At 37.7% G+C, this 13,217-nt stretch overlaps 1 long non-coding RNA gene across 1 annotated transcript in view; it reads left to right on the top strand.

Moving 5' to 3' along the window:
- Positions 1-338: 338 nt before the first annotated feature.
- Positions 339-13,217, top strand: part of LOC110139538 (uncharacterized) — a 62,988-nt gene continuing 50,109 nt past the window's right edge. The window contains exon 1 of the long non-coding RNA XR_002314524.2: positions 339-389. This is a non-coding gene — a long non-coding RNA (uncharacterized lncRNA). The remainder of the gene's footprint in view (positions 390-13,217) is intronic.

Genomic DNA, 13,217 nt, shown 5'->3' with positions numbered 1-13,217 from the left:
AAACCAGTGAATCTTAAAGGAAGTCAACCCTAAAGGTTCATTGGCAGAACTGGGCTAAAGCTCCAATACTTTGGCTACCTGTTATGAAGAGTTAACTCATTGGAAAAGTCCCTGATGCTGGGGAAGATTGCAGGCAGGAGGAGAAGAGGATGACTGAGGATGACATGGTTGGATGGTATCATCAACTCAATGGACATGAGTTTGAGCAAACTGTGGAAGATAGTGAAGGACAGGGAAGCCTGGCATGTTGCAGTCTATGGGTTAGCAAAGAGTCAGACGCCACTTAGCAACTGAACAAAAGCTACTTGTGTAGATAGAATTCCAAGGCATTTGGGAATTCTAAACTCAAATCTGATCTGACAGGCTGTTATAAAGCTATATTTATCCAGGTAGGAGGATATAACATGTTTTATTTAATAGTTTATAACTTAATTTATAACATTTAAAAATAGTGTACTCATATGAGGATTCCTTTAAGTGTTAGGTAGGATTGGACCTGTGACAGAACCCTTGGGAGAAATGTTCTGTCTCTGATTATATGTCATTTGAGGGATACAGAGAATCCAGATTTATTCCTCTTTTACAGAGAAGTAGCAAAAGATCCTTGAGGCTGTTGCCCTGGAATCTTCCTTTTCTTTTCCTTTCAGGGATGAAGGTCAAGCATATGACCTAAGGTCAACCAAACACAATTTTTCTTCCTAGACATGGACTTGGGATTAAGTTAATAGATGTAGGTGATGTTCACTCTAGTAGGAGTGGATCCCAGGGCTAAGTGGTCCCTGTTCTGTCTCCCATCTTGCTGCTCAGCCTTAGACTTCAGGCTCCTTATCCCATAGGTTCTGGAAGCTGCTTGATATCTTTTCTTTAGTGTTTAATTAGGTCAGTTTATTTCTCTTGCTTATGCTCAAAGATCCCTTGGGTATTTCAGACCTCAACTTTCTGTTTTGTCAATGATCTCAAAAAGTCCTTCCAGCTCTGATGTTCAGCAGCCCATGTTCCAGAAGCTGCAGAAAGCTACTCAGCTTCCTCCAAATGACAAGTCCATATTTGTAGGTGGGGGGTTTCTCAGCAACAGATGTCCTTACATCATGTAGATACGGTAAAACAATGAATAGGGTGTAGCATTGGTCTTGGAGGAGGGGAATGCGGATGCATTCAGGGATGTGAAGTAGACCACTGTTGAGGAATTTCTGAATTTGGTCTTTGTACCAAAAGAAACTCTATATCCAACCCTGCTTAATAAATTCTGAATGACCCTAATTCTCTGCCCACAGGTCAGGAATCCAATTTCAGCTATATCTTTTCATTTGATGATTCAGTTTAGTCCAATCTAGCAAGTTCAGATTAGTACTATATGAGTGCTCTGAAGGTCACTGGATCCTTCAGTATCGGTGTGAATTAGCATCTGCCCTCAAGGAGCTTATAGGCTATCTGCCACTTCACCAGGCTTTCCCAAAACACCTCTCTTTTTCTTGTTCTGTCTCCTTCTAGCAAGAAACTATTTGCACAGAGATTTACAACACACACATTTTAAGAATTCAAAAAATGATATATGATTTTGCAGAATTCATGCAACCAAAGCTTACACCTCTATTACATCTTCAGCGCCACCCCCCAACACCGACTCACAAATGTGGAGAGTGATTCAGTAGAACTCCATTTGGCCAAGGCTGGAGTCATGTCTAAAATACTTCTCTGAACTGATGGCAGACAAAAACCTTCTCACTATCCAGATCTGAGACTGCGTTACTGGATTGTAAAGCGGTGGTGTTTTGTGTTGTACCCCTCAGTTCTTAACATTAGGAAGTTCTGAGAGGAGATGGAGTGGGGTGACTGTCAGTGTTGGAGGGTGAGGTGTTTGGGGGCTTGATGCATTTGTTCTTTCATACACAGCTCACTCTGTTCCTAGCCCCCCTTTACAGATGACAGGAGGTGCTAGACAGTGGAGAGTAAGATGCGTGGTGCTGCAGGAAGAAACTTGATATGGTGTAATTACTTTACATTAAAATAGATGGAATTTGGATATGAAATCAGAGCAGACCATATCTTACATGATCCTGAGAAGGGAGAGATCACCTCACTCTGTGTGTGCATGTGCCTGAAAAAGCATTCTAGTCTCCGAAAATGGCACATGGGCCAAGAAGTCCAAATAAACACCTCACTGCTGGGAGTGGGTGAGGAGGAGGCTCTCACCATGGCAGATGAGTGTAGATGTGAATCAGAAACCACACTCATATGAGCCATCTTTTGGGTTGAACTTTTACTCAAATGTGAGGAATTACATTTCTCTTTTCAGAACCAAACTAGAGTGATGCCAGTTCCTTTTTGGAGGCCAAGAAAAGCAAATCAGTTTCCCAAGACTTTACTGAACAATTGTGCTAGACTAGGTCAACGGAGAATAGGTTACCATGTGCCCCAAGTAGCTTATTAGTTTATTTGACAGTAAGAATCAATTTTGAGAATACTGAGTATTATTACACATAGATCGACTAAGGATGTTTAAAAACAAAGGGATCAATTACTGGTCAAAAAATTCTTTGGGAAGGTATAACTTGAATTAAGCCTTGAAGAGTGGATTCAACTAGACAAAGGAGAGGAAGATGTACCATCTAGCTGGGGGTGCAAACAGCATGAGAAACAGTTCAGAGGTAAGTACTGAGATCATATATGTGTGAATAGATGGGAGAAGAAAATGAAGGATGCTTTGGATGATGTAAAACCAAGGGAACTCAAATTCCAGATAGGACTTGACTAGAATCTAAGGATTTCTTATTACCCTTATCAACCTTAAGACTCTTTGATCAAAAAATATCAGGATAAAATAAAAGGTTAAACTTCAGAGAGTGGGATGGTGGCGTGGAAGAGGTGCACATGGGGTTTACTGGAGAGGGTGCCGGAAGAGTAACACTGATCTGCAACTTTTGACTTTTGCGCTTCCTTTTTGATAGTCTTCTGATCACAGCACCAGCCAAGGGAGAGATGGAATAAAGCAGTCTTAATTTCTCTGTGATGGATTACTGAATTTTTAGGAAAGAGGATGTCACATTGGGTGTCCTGCCCACTGGACAGCTGGTTTTCTGTGAGTCTGACATTGATTTTCATGATCTCTTTCCTAAGGGGCAGAGTACAGTTACCACTGAGGTGTACCTGTTTTAGTGATTTTCTAAAATTTCCCTTAACATACATTTAAATACATGTAAGTCATTCCTGGAGGTATGGCCATTTTGAACATCCTTTGCAATCATAGAGCAAGAGGAATATGGACCAGCTAGGCAAAGCTATGGTTTTTCCAGTAGTCATGTACGGATGTGAGAGTTGGGCCATGAAAAGGCTGAACACTGAAGAACTGATGCTTGAAGAAACTGGAGAAAACCACTACACCATTCAGTTTTGACCTAAATCAAATCCCTTATGACTATACAGTGAAAGTGAGAAATAGATTTAAGGGAATAGATCTGACAGACAGACTGCCTGATGAAATATGGACGGAGGTTAGTGACATTGTACAGGAGACAGGGAGCAAGACCATCCCCAAGAAAAAGAAATGCAAAAAAGGAAAATGACTGTCTGAGGAGGGCTTACAAATAGCTGTGGTAGAAGGGAAGTGAAAAGTAAAGGAGAAAAGGAAAGATATACCATTTGAATGCAGAGTTCCAAAGAATAGCAAGGAGCAATTAGGAAGCCTTCCTCAGTGATCAATGAAAAGAAATAGAGGAAAACAATAGAATGGGAAAGACTAGAGATCTCGTTAAGATAATTAGACATACCAAGGGAACATTGATGGGCTCAATAAAGGACAGAAATGGTAGGGGACTAACAGAAGCAGAAGATATTATGAAGAGGTGGCAAGAATACACAGAAGAACTATACAAAGAAGATCTTCATGACCCAGATAACCACGATGGTGTGATCACTCACCTAGAGCCAGACATCCTGGAATTTGAAGTCAAGTGGGCCTGAGGAAGCACCACTACGAACAAAGCTACTGGAGGTGATGGAATTCCAGTTGAGCTATTTCAAATTCTGGAAGATGATGCTGTGAAAGTGCTGCACTCAATATGCCAGCAAATTTGGAAAACTCAGCAGTGGCCACAGGACTGGAAAAGGTCAGTTTTCATTCCAATCCCAAAGAAATACAATACCAAAGAACGCTCAAACTACCTCACAATTGCACTCCTCTCACATGCAAGTAAAGTAATGTTTAAAATTCTCCAAGCCAGGCTTCAGCAATACGTGAACTGTGAACTTCCAGATGCTCAAACTGGTTTTCAAAAAGGCAGAGGAACAAGAGATCAAATTGCCAACATCCGCTGGATCATCAAAAAAGCAAGAGAGTTCCAGAAAAACATCTATTTCTTCTCCATTGACTATGCCAAAGCCTTTGACTGTGTGGATCACAATAAACTGTGGAAAACTGTTCAAGAGATGGGCATATCAGACCACCTGACCTGCCTCTTGAGAAATCTGTATGCAGGTCAGGAAGCAACAGTTAGAACGGGACATGGAACAACAGACTGGCTCCAAATAAGAAATGGAGTACATCAAGGCTGTATATTGTCACCCTGCTTATTTAACTTATATGCAGAGTACATCATGAGAAACACTGGGCTGGAGGAAGCACAAGCTGGAATCAAGATTGCTGGGAGAAATATCAATAACCTCAGATATGCAGATGACACCACCCTTATGGCAGAAAGTGAAGAGGAACTGAAGAGCCTCTTTATGAAAGTGAAAGAGGAGAGTGAAAAAGATAGCTTTAAACTCAGAATTCAGAAAACTAAGATCATGGCATCCAGTCCCATCACTTCAGGGCAAATAGATGGGGAAACAGTGAAAACAATGGCTGACTTTATTTTTCTAGGCTCCAAAATCACTGCAGATGGTGATTGCAGCCATGAAATTAAAAGGCGCTTACTCCTTTGAAGGAAAATTATGACCAACCTAGACAGCATATTAAAAAGCAGAGACATTACTTTGTCAACAAAGGTCCATCTAGTCAAGGCTATGGTTTTTCCAGTGGTCATGTATGGATGTGAGAGTTGGACTATAAAGAAAGCTGAGTACCAAAGAATTGATGCTTTTGAACTGTGGTGTCAGAGAAGACAGTCCCTTGGACTGTAAGGAGATCCAACCAGTCCATCCTAAAGGAGATCAGTCCTAGGTGTTCATTGGTAGGACTGATTTTAAAGCTGAAACCCCAATACTTTGACCACCTGATGCAAAGAGCTGACTCATTAGAAAAGACCCTGATGCTGGGCAAGATTGAGGGCAGGAGGAGAAGGGGATAACAGAGGATGAGATGGTTGGATGGCATCACTGACTCAATCGACATGGGTTTGGATGGACTCTGGGAGCTGGTGATGGACAGGGAGTTCTGGCATGCTGTGGTTCATGGGGTCGCAAAGAGTCAGACATGACTGAATGACTGAACTGAACTGTACTGAGCGACTGAACTGAACTGTACGGGTGTAAGAGTTGGACCATAAAAAACGCTGAACGCTGAAGAATTGATGCTTTCACACTGTGGTGCTGAAGAAGACTCTTGAGAGTCCCTTGGTCAGGAAGCAGATCAAACCAGCCGATCTTAAAGGAAATTAACCCTGAATATTCATTGGAAGGACTGATGCAGAAGCTGAAGCTTTAATATTTTGGCCACCTGATGCAAAGAGCCAACTCATTGGAAAAGACCCTGATGCTGGTAAAGATTGAGGGCAGGAGGAGAAAGGGGTGACTGAGGATGAGATGGTTGGATGGCATCACTGACTCAAGGACATGAGTTTGAGCAAACTCTGGGAGATAGTGAGGGACAGGGGAAGCCTGGGGTACTGTAGTCCATGTGGTTGCAGTGTTGGACACGACTGAGTGACCGAACAATAAAATCAAGAAGGAACTGGAAATGAAGCCCAGCCTGCTGATGTCATAACCAGCCTTTGCAGGCTGAGGTAACAGCTTAGGCTCCATCACTTTTCTTTACTCCACCTCATGAGGTCTCTACCATGTTTGACTGATGGCAAAATGAAGGATGGAAAGTGAGCAGATCTAAGGAAGGTCACTTCCCGTTCAAAATAGCATCTGGCTAGAAGACCTTGATTTAGCTTCACCTCTGCATTCATCACACATACAAGACACATACACATACACACAAATATTCTGCCCAAGTACTGATTGAGACAAATGGGGAAAAGGCAAAACTCACACTATCATCCAAACAGAAGGCAATACATTAATGCCAGTAGATGGAAAGAATTTTATCCAAGTGACAATGTCTTTAGAAATACAAATAAAATTGGGAAAAACACACTTATAATTATTTTTTAAAATTGATTTTGTCTTTGTCAGATCAATAGGAAAAATAAGTGAGAAATTCTGAATAATAAACATCACTTTTTAGAGACTATGCCTTATTTTCTGGCACTCATATAATGTTTGTTAAAAGTTGATCTATTAATCAACAAAAAACACCAATACATTCTTAAAAATTAGAAGTTTATGTTTCATACTTAGGCAAACTATAATTAAAGTAATAATTAATAACATTTAGTAAAAATAACAATTGTCAAAAAATTAAATAATACTCTCTTAAATATTAACTTAAAAGAGCATGTAAATCCATGGCTAATTCATTTCAATGTATGACAAAAACCACTGCAATGTTGTAAAGTAATTAGCCTCCAACTAATAAAAATAAATGGAAAAAAAAAACTTAAAAGAGTTAAAATTTACTTTATATTTATATAAAAATAACAATGAAAAATCTATATATCAAATATTAAAAATGATCAGTTTGAGATAAAAATTTTAAACATTGCATATTCTCATTTTTGACAAAAATTTTAATGAATTGAGCTTTAATTCAAAGACTTAGAAATATAACAATAAAAGATTCGCAGAAAAAGTGGAATCAGTTAAAACCAGAATTTAAAGGAATTAGAAAAAGTAAAAAGGTAGAATATATTGTGTATATGCACATATTGTGTATATGCACATATTGTGTACATCTGTGTATATACATAATATTTTAAGATACTTTTTCTTTGAAAGTTCTAGACATTGCAAAAATTCTAAAAATACATGACCAGTGTAAATTTGGGGAGAGAAAATAAAATAATTATAATTTACAGTTAGATTATTTTTCCCTAAACTCTAAAACAACTGTGCAATGATTAAAAATAACAAGAAAGGTGATTGGAATAAATGATGCAACTTTTTTTTTTTTGAAATTCAACAAAATGACTTTAAGGTCTATAAAAGAAACAATAACTTAAAAAGTCAAGAAAAAATTTACATTCAGGAAGTCTTGCCATTTATACATTATATATCTACAGTAATAAAATCAGGGTGGTTTGATTTGCTATGACAAACCAATGGGTCAGAAGAAAAATTTCAGAAGCATGCCCAGGTCTATGTAAGATGAAATTTAAATCTGTGGATAAAAGATAAATGGTGCATTCAGTGTGTTAGAACAATGGCCAACTTTTTTTGAAAAAGACCATAATCAATAATTCATACCAATAATCAAAGAAATTTTCATGTAGGTAAAACATTTAAATGTAAATAATGAAATCATGGAAGTAGTAGAAGCAAACCTGGCAAAAGGGTGGGATGTTTATTCTAAAATATATGATATTTTATCCAGTTTGTTTTCCTGTTTTAACTACAGTAAATTGAAATTATATTTGCTATATCAGTCCCACATATTAACTCATTTGTGGTGTCTGCCTTTGGTGGTTTGCTTGGAAACTCACGTGCTCGCTTGCATGCATACCTGTGTGTGTGTGTGCATGTGTGTGTGTGAGTATGTACATTCTACAAGGAGCCCATGAAAATCAACTAGTGTAATATTTAAGAATGCAACAGTGTAAAATAATTATCCTCCAATTAAAAATGTTTTAAAATATTTAAGAATGCAGATTCTGCCATGTGGCATACTTAAAATCCAACTTTACATGACCTTAGGCAATTTAACCTTTCAATGCACCAATTTTCTTATCCGTAAGATGGAAATAATAGCATTACCTTTGGAGTTTCTGGAGGATTAAGTCAGTAAGCATACGTAAAGTACTTAAAATAGCAGTTGAAAAATCTAAGCATTACATAATGCTACTATTAAAATAATACTGATGTACATTAAAAGATTATTTAGAACTGAAAAAATATACACAGCTAAAAATACACTAAAATAACTAAAATTAATTTTACAGTTATTTGGCCAAAAATGCAGTTAAAATATTAATGTGTACACATTTTTCACCTATAAAAGTAGCAAAGACAAAAAAATCAGTTCTAAAGTTAGCAAGTTGGCAGAAAAATAAATTGGTATCAAACTTCATAAAGCAATTTGGAAATATATGCCAAAATATTATCTATATATAGCTAATATTTTATTATCTATACACATAGATAATATTTTAATCTAGCTATTTCTATCTAAGAATGTATCTTAAGAAAATTATTATACATGGACAAATATTCAACTGCAAAGAAAGTCTTTCTAGTGTTGTTTAGAGAGGTAATAGAAGTTCTTTCTTAAACGCTTGGTCAAATTCACCTCTGAACTGGTGATCTTTTTGGAAAGGTTGTTAATTATTGATTTGATTTCTTTAATGAATATAGACCTATTCATATTGGCTATATCCATGTCTGAGTTTTAATAGATTTTGTCTTTCAAGGAATTGTTTCACCTCATCTAGGGCATCAAATTTATCGGTGAAGAGTTGTTCATAATATTCCTGTATTATCCTTCTAATATCCATAGAATAAGTAGTATAGACCCCTTTTTCATTTTTGATATTAGCAATTCACGTTTTCTCTCTTTTTTTCCTTCGTTGGCCTGGCTAAAGGTTTACAATTTAATTGATCTTTTCAAAGACAAGCTGTTGATTTTTCTCTATTGATTTCTCATTTTAAATTTCATTTATTTCTGTTCTAATTTTTATTATTTCATTTATTATACTTACTTGGATTTGATTTTCTCTTCTTTTCCTAGTTTCCCAAGGTGGAAGCTCAGATGACTGATTTTAAGTCATTCTCCTTTATTAATATATGCATTATTAATATATGCATTCCATCCTATAAATTTTCCTCTAAGCACTGCTTTTACTGCATTTCACAAACATTGATAAGTTGCATTTTCATTTTCACCTAGCTCAAACTATTTTTAAATTTCTTTTAACATTTCTTTGACTCATGTGTCATGTAGAAATGTACTGTTCCATCTCTAGATATTTGGGGATTTTCCAACTATCTTTCTGTTATTGATTTATAGTTTAATTTCATTGTGGTTTGAGAGCAGACATTGTATGATTTCTATTCTTTTAAATTTGTTAAAGATATTATATGTTCCAGAATGTGGTATATCTTGGCAAATGTCCCATAGAAACTTGAGAGACTATGTATTTTGCTATTGTTGGATGAAGTAGTCTATAAACGTCAATTAGATCCAGCTGATTGATGGTTCTATTCAGTTTGACTGATTTTCTGCCTGCTGAGTCTGTCAATTACTGATACAGGGGTGTTGAAGTCTATAACAGTGGATTTATTTATCATTTTATCATTTTTGCCACATGTATTTGACTCACTTTAAATATTGCCATGTTTTCTTGAAGAATTTACCGTTCAATCTTTATGTAATGCCCCATCTTCATGTTTGATAATTTTCCTTGCTCTGAAGTCTGTTTGGTATGGGATTAATACGGTGATTCGATTTTGATTAGTGTTAGATATATTTCTTTCTCTATCCCTTTACTTTTAATCTATTTGTGTGTCTTTTTTATTGAAAGTGGATTTTTTTTTGGACAGCATACGGTTGAGTTTTGTTTTTATCCATTCCAACATTTTCTATCTTTTAAATGGTATATTTAAACCATTAACATGTAAAGTGATTACTGATGTAGCTGGAGTGATAACTACCATATCTGTAATTTAAAAATTCTTATCCTCGTTCTTTGTTTCTTTTTTTCTCCTTCCACTCTGTCTGCTTTCTCTTGTTTTAGTTGAGCATTTTATGATTTCACTCTCTCTACTCTTAGCATATCAATCAAACATTTTTTTTAGTAGTTGCACGAGAGTTTACAATATATTTATACATTTACAACTAATCTATTTTCAAATAACTTTATACAACTCCATGGTAAGTATAACTACTATATAAGTGCCCCCAGTTCCTCCCTCCTGCTCTATGCAACATTATTGCCATTCATTTCCCTTATCTATAAGTTGTAATCCCCCAATATATCATCAGTATTATTATTTTGAAAAACTGGTTATATATTAGCTCAATTAAGAAAACACATTTTTAAAATGTTACCTTCATTTATTCCTTCTCTGACAGTCTTCCTTTTTTCCTATAGATCCAAGTTCCTGACTTATATAATTTTTCTTTTCTCTAAATTGTTGTTGTTTATAACAGTAGACATTTGGAAACAGCAGAAATGTTCAACAGTTGGATAAAACTCTGGTAAATCCATGTAATGGTAAACCATGAGTTGAAAATGATGGTGAACCTGCATCCTTCCCTTGTCCATCTCCCGGTGGCCTGCTAGTTAATCATAGCTGAGCAAAGTTCATTGGGAATAAATTACAGGCAGCCTGTGAGCATATCACAGGGGGAAGCCCTTGTTTCTTCTCCCTCTTAGATTTCTGAGACTGTCTCCCACTGTTGGTGTGGGGGAAGGGACTGCAGCAGATACAGAGAGCAGATTCCTGGGCATGGATGAGAGAGGCCCTGGGAGCAAGGGCCCCCTCTAAGGTTTCGGAATGTGGGGCTAGTTCCTGGAGAGGGGGCTTCCTCCCTGACCTGGTAATTCGGGATTTTTTACTAGAGGAGTTGGAATAGGACGTCACCCCTCCCCCGCCCCCCTGCCCCCATCACCAAGCACCACCTCTGCCTGGCCCTCATTCAGAGAACTAGGTTTTTTATTTTCTCCTGCTTTCATGAAAGGATAAGATCCCAAAAGCAGAGGAGGAAAAGGCATCTCTTTCTTCAGAAGTTCAATAGGCTTGGAAGAATTTCAATGCCCTTGGAAAAATTGCAGGACTCTAGGTACAGGCAATATTTTAAAAGAAAACATCATGACTGAGAGTCTCCTCCCAAGTCTAGGAAAGGATTTCAGGCTGGAGTCAGAGTAGAGAGAGATGGAGAAATCCATGTTTCCTGGAGGGATTACTGTGACCTGTATTCTAGGCTGAGCCCCAGAAAGTGGAAAAACAACCCAGACAAGTTTGTAGGAACTCTGAAGCCACAGTGGCCTGCACATTTCCCTGGGAAGAGACCAGGAAAGCAGGAAGCTCAGTGGAGACAGAAATGCTTTGGGCAATTTAGTGGATTTTCCAGATAACAGGGAAATGCAGAAGGGAAACATTTCAATTCCGGTGTTTTCAAAGGCAGCAAGAAAATTGCTGGGTGAATTGTTCTGGATCCGGGGATGTAAGACATCTTGTAGTGAGTGGAATGGACCAATGACTCAGATTAGACATGAGAATGGGCAACCTGGTAAATGTCAGTGTGGACAAATAACATTGATGTATTGAGCACCTGGGTACTAAATAAGCTTTAACAACTAGAAGCAACTGGTGGGAAAGGGGCTGGAGTAGCCTTTGCCTTTGCTGAAATTAAATTTCTCCAACAACTGTGATAGAATGATTGCTCAGAATAGATGAAAATTGAATTACAAAAAAAAAAAAGTTATGTTTATTAAACACTTGTATTTGTGGACCAAGATTCTTATTTGATCATTTTATGGTAATTTTAGCCCCAGACTTCCTGAGGGTGATGACATGAGAATGAAGAATAAAGGCAACTATCAGCAATTCTTGGGTCTGAAAATACCCTCCCGCTAAGGGTTAAGGCAGGCCATTTCTTACCCACACTGAGGAAGCCAGCAGCCTTAATTGTAAATAAGGAATTAATGTGTGCATCAAAGACAATGTCGAGATTGCATAAAAAATGAGCAGTTCACACCTTTTTTTCGAAGTTAACTTTTCTTCAGCTTAAAAACCTGATAAATGATTTCAATTAACAGTTACAGAAAAAGAAAATTATATTGCAAATTCATGCAAAATCTTCCTACAAAATCACTTGCCTAATTACACAAATCAATTCTTCAGACTGAGAATCCAGCCTCAAAATAGAAAGTATGGAAGTTTCAGCAGCAATCGCACAAGAAAGGTGGGAATCTCAGGGAGGTCTGCTCTGGCCACGATGTCATCACGATAAAACGAACTAAAGATGACAGAAACCTCGTCTTTCAGGACCCTGTGCTGTTCCATAGAAAACTCAGCGCAGTGCCTTAGGAGGTGCTCCATATCTAGCTCTTTCTTCTCTTTAGGCAAAATGAATAATGAACTCCTTTAACCATGGGGAGTTATAGAACATGTTGGCTCCGGAGCAACTGAGAATTACCAATCAGTACCAAACACACATGTGTATGCTTTCAGTTACACCATGATCCAAATAAATCATTATTACCATTGTTGTCATCATCACCATCTAGGAAACTTGTGGTCATTTGGATGGATCCTGATGTAGGAGAAAAGGATTTGGGGTTGGAAGTTCAGAATGCTAGATTGACTCAGACTTCATCTGCTTGTTTCATTTTGGCAGGTTGCTTCCCTGCTCTGGTACTCACTTTATGCATGTAAATCTGAGTGGGTAGTCTATGGACCAAGCATTCTTCTTTTCAGCATTCTTTATTGTTTTACACTTGCCCCTACTTTCATAGTTTGTGAGTCTTTAAGGTATTTGAGGGCAAAGATTGTCTTGTTGACTATAACATCCCTCAGAAGATCTATCTGACCTATCTTAAGGTTTGTGCCTAACATCGTTGGTTGAGGTGAGTTAGAGTTTTGTTTTGTTTTCAGAAGGGTCTGAAAGGAAAAGAGAGAAGAGATAGTGGTATATGCTGTCCACTTAGAGGCATTGATTTCCTTCACCCTGTCCCCATCTCAAAGGAGAGAGTGTAGAATCCTAGTATTTTGTCTTCAATTTCTGGCAAACACACAGGACTCACAGCATGTCTGTTTGCATTCAATAGCTCTATGGTTCCATACTTCCCCAGAGAGCTGGTGTGGGGATATTAACAAGAAGGCACCAACCAGGTTCTCTCACCCCACACTCTCACGCCCTCTTGCCCCATGTTCTGTGAAAAATGACTTTGCACGGTTATGTGACAGCTGAGATCACATATAGCACTGCGCGTGTGCATCACAAGGTTGGTCAC

The sequence above is a fragment of the Odocoileus virginianus genome, chromosome 20 (genome assembly GCF_023699985.2).
Source record: "Odocoileus virginianus isolate 20LAN1187 ecotype Illinois chromosome 20, Ovbor_1.2, whole genome shotgun sequence".
Taxonomy (NCBI): Eukaryota; Metazoa; Chordata; class Mammalia; order Artiodactyla; family Cervidae; genus Odocoileus; species Odocoileus virginianus.
The sequence above is the reverse complement of the archived record's forward strand: the minus strand, read 5'-3'. Positions and strand labels throughout refer to the sequence as shown.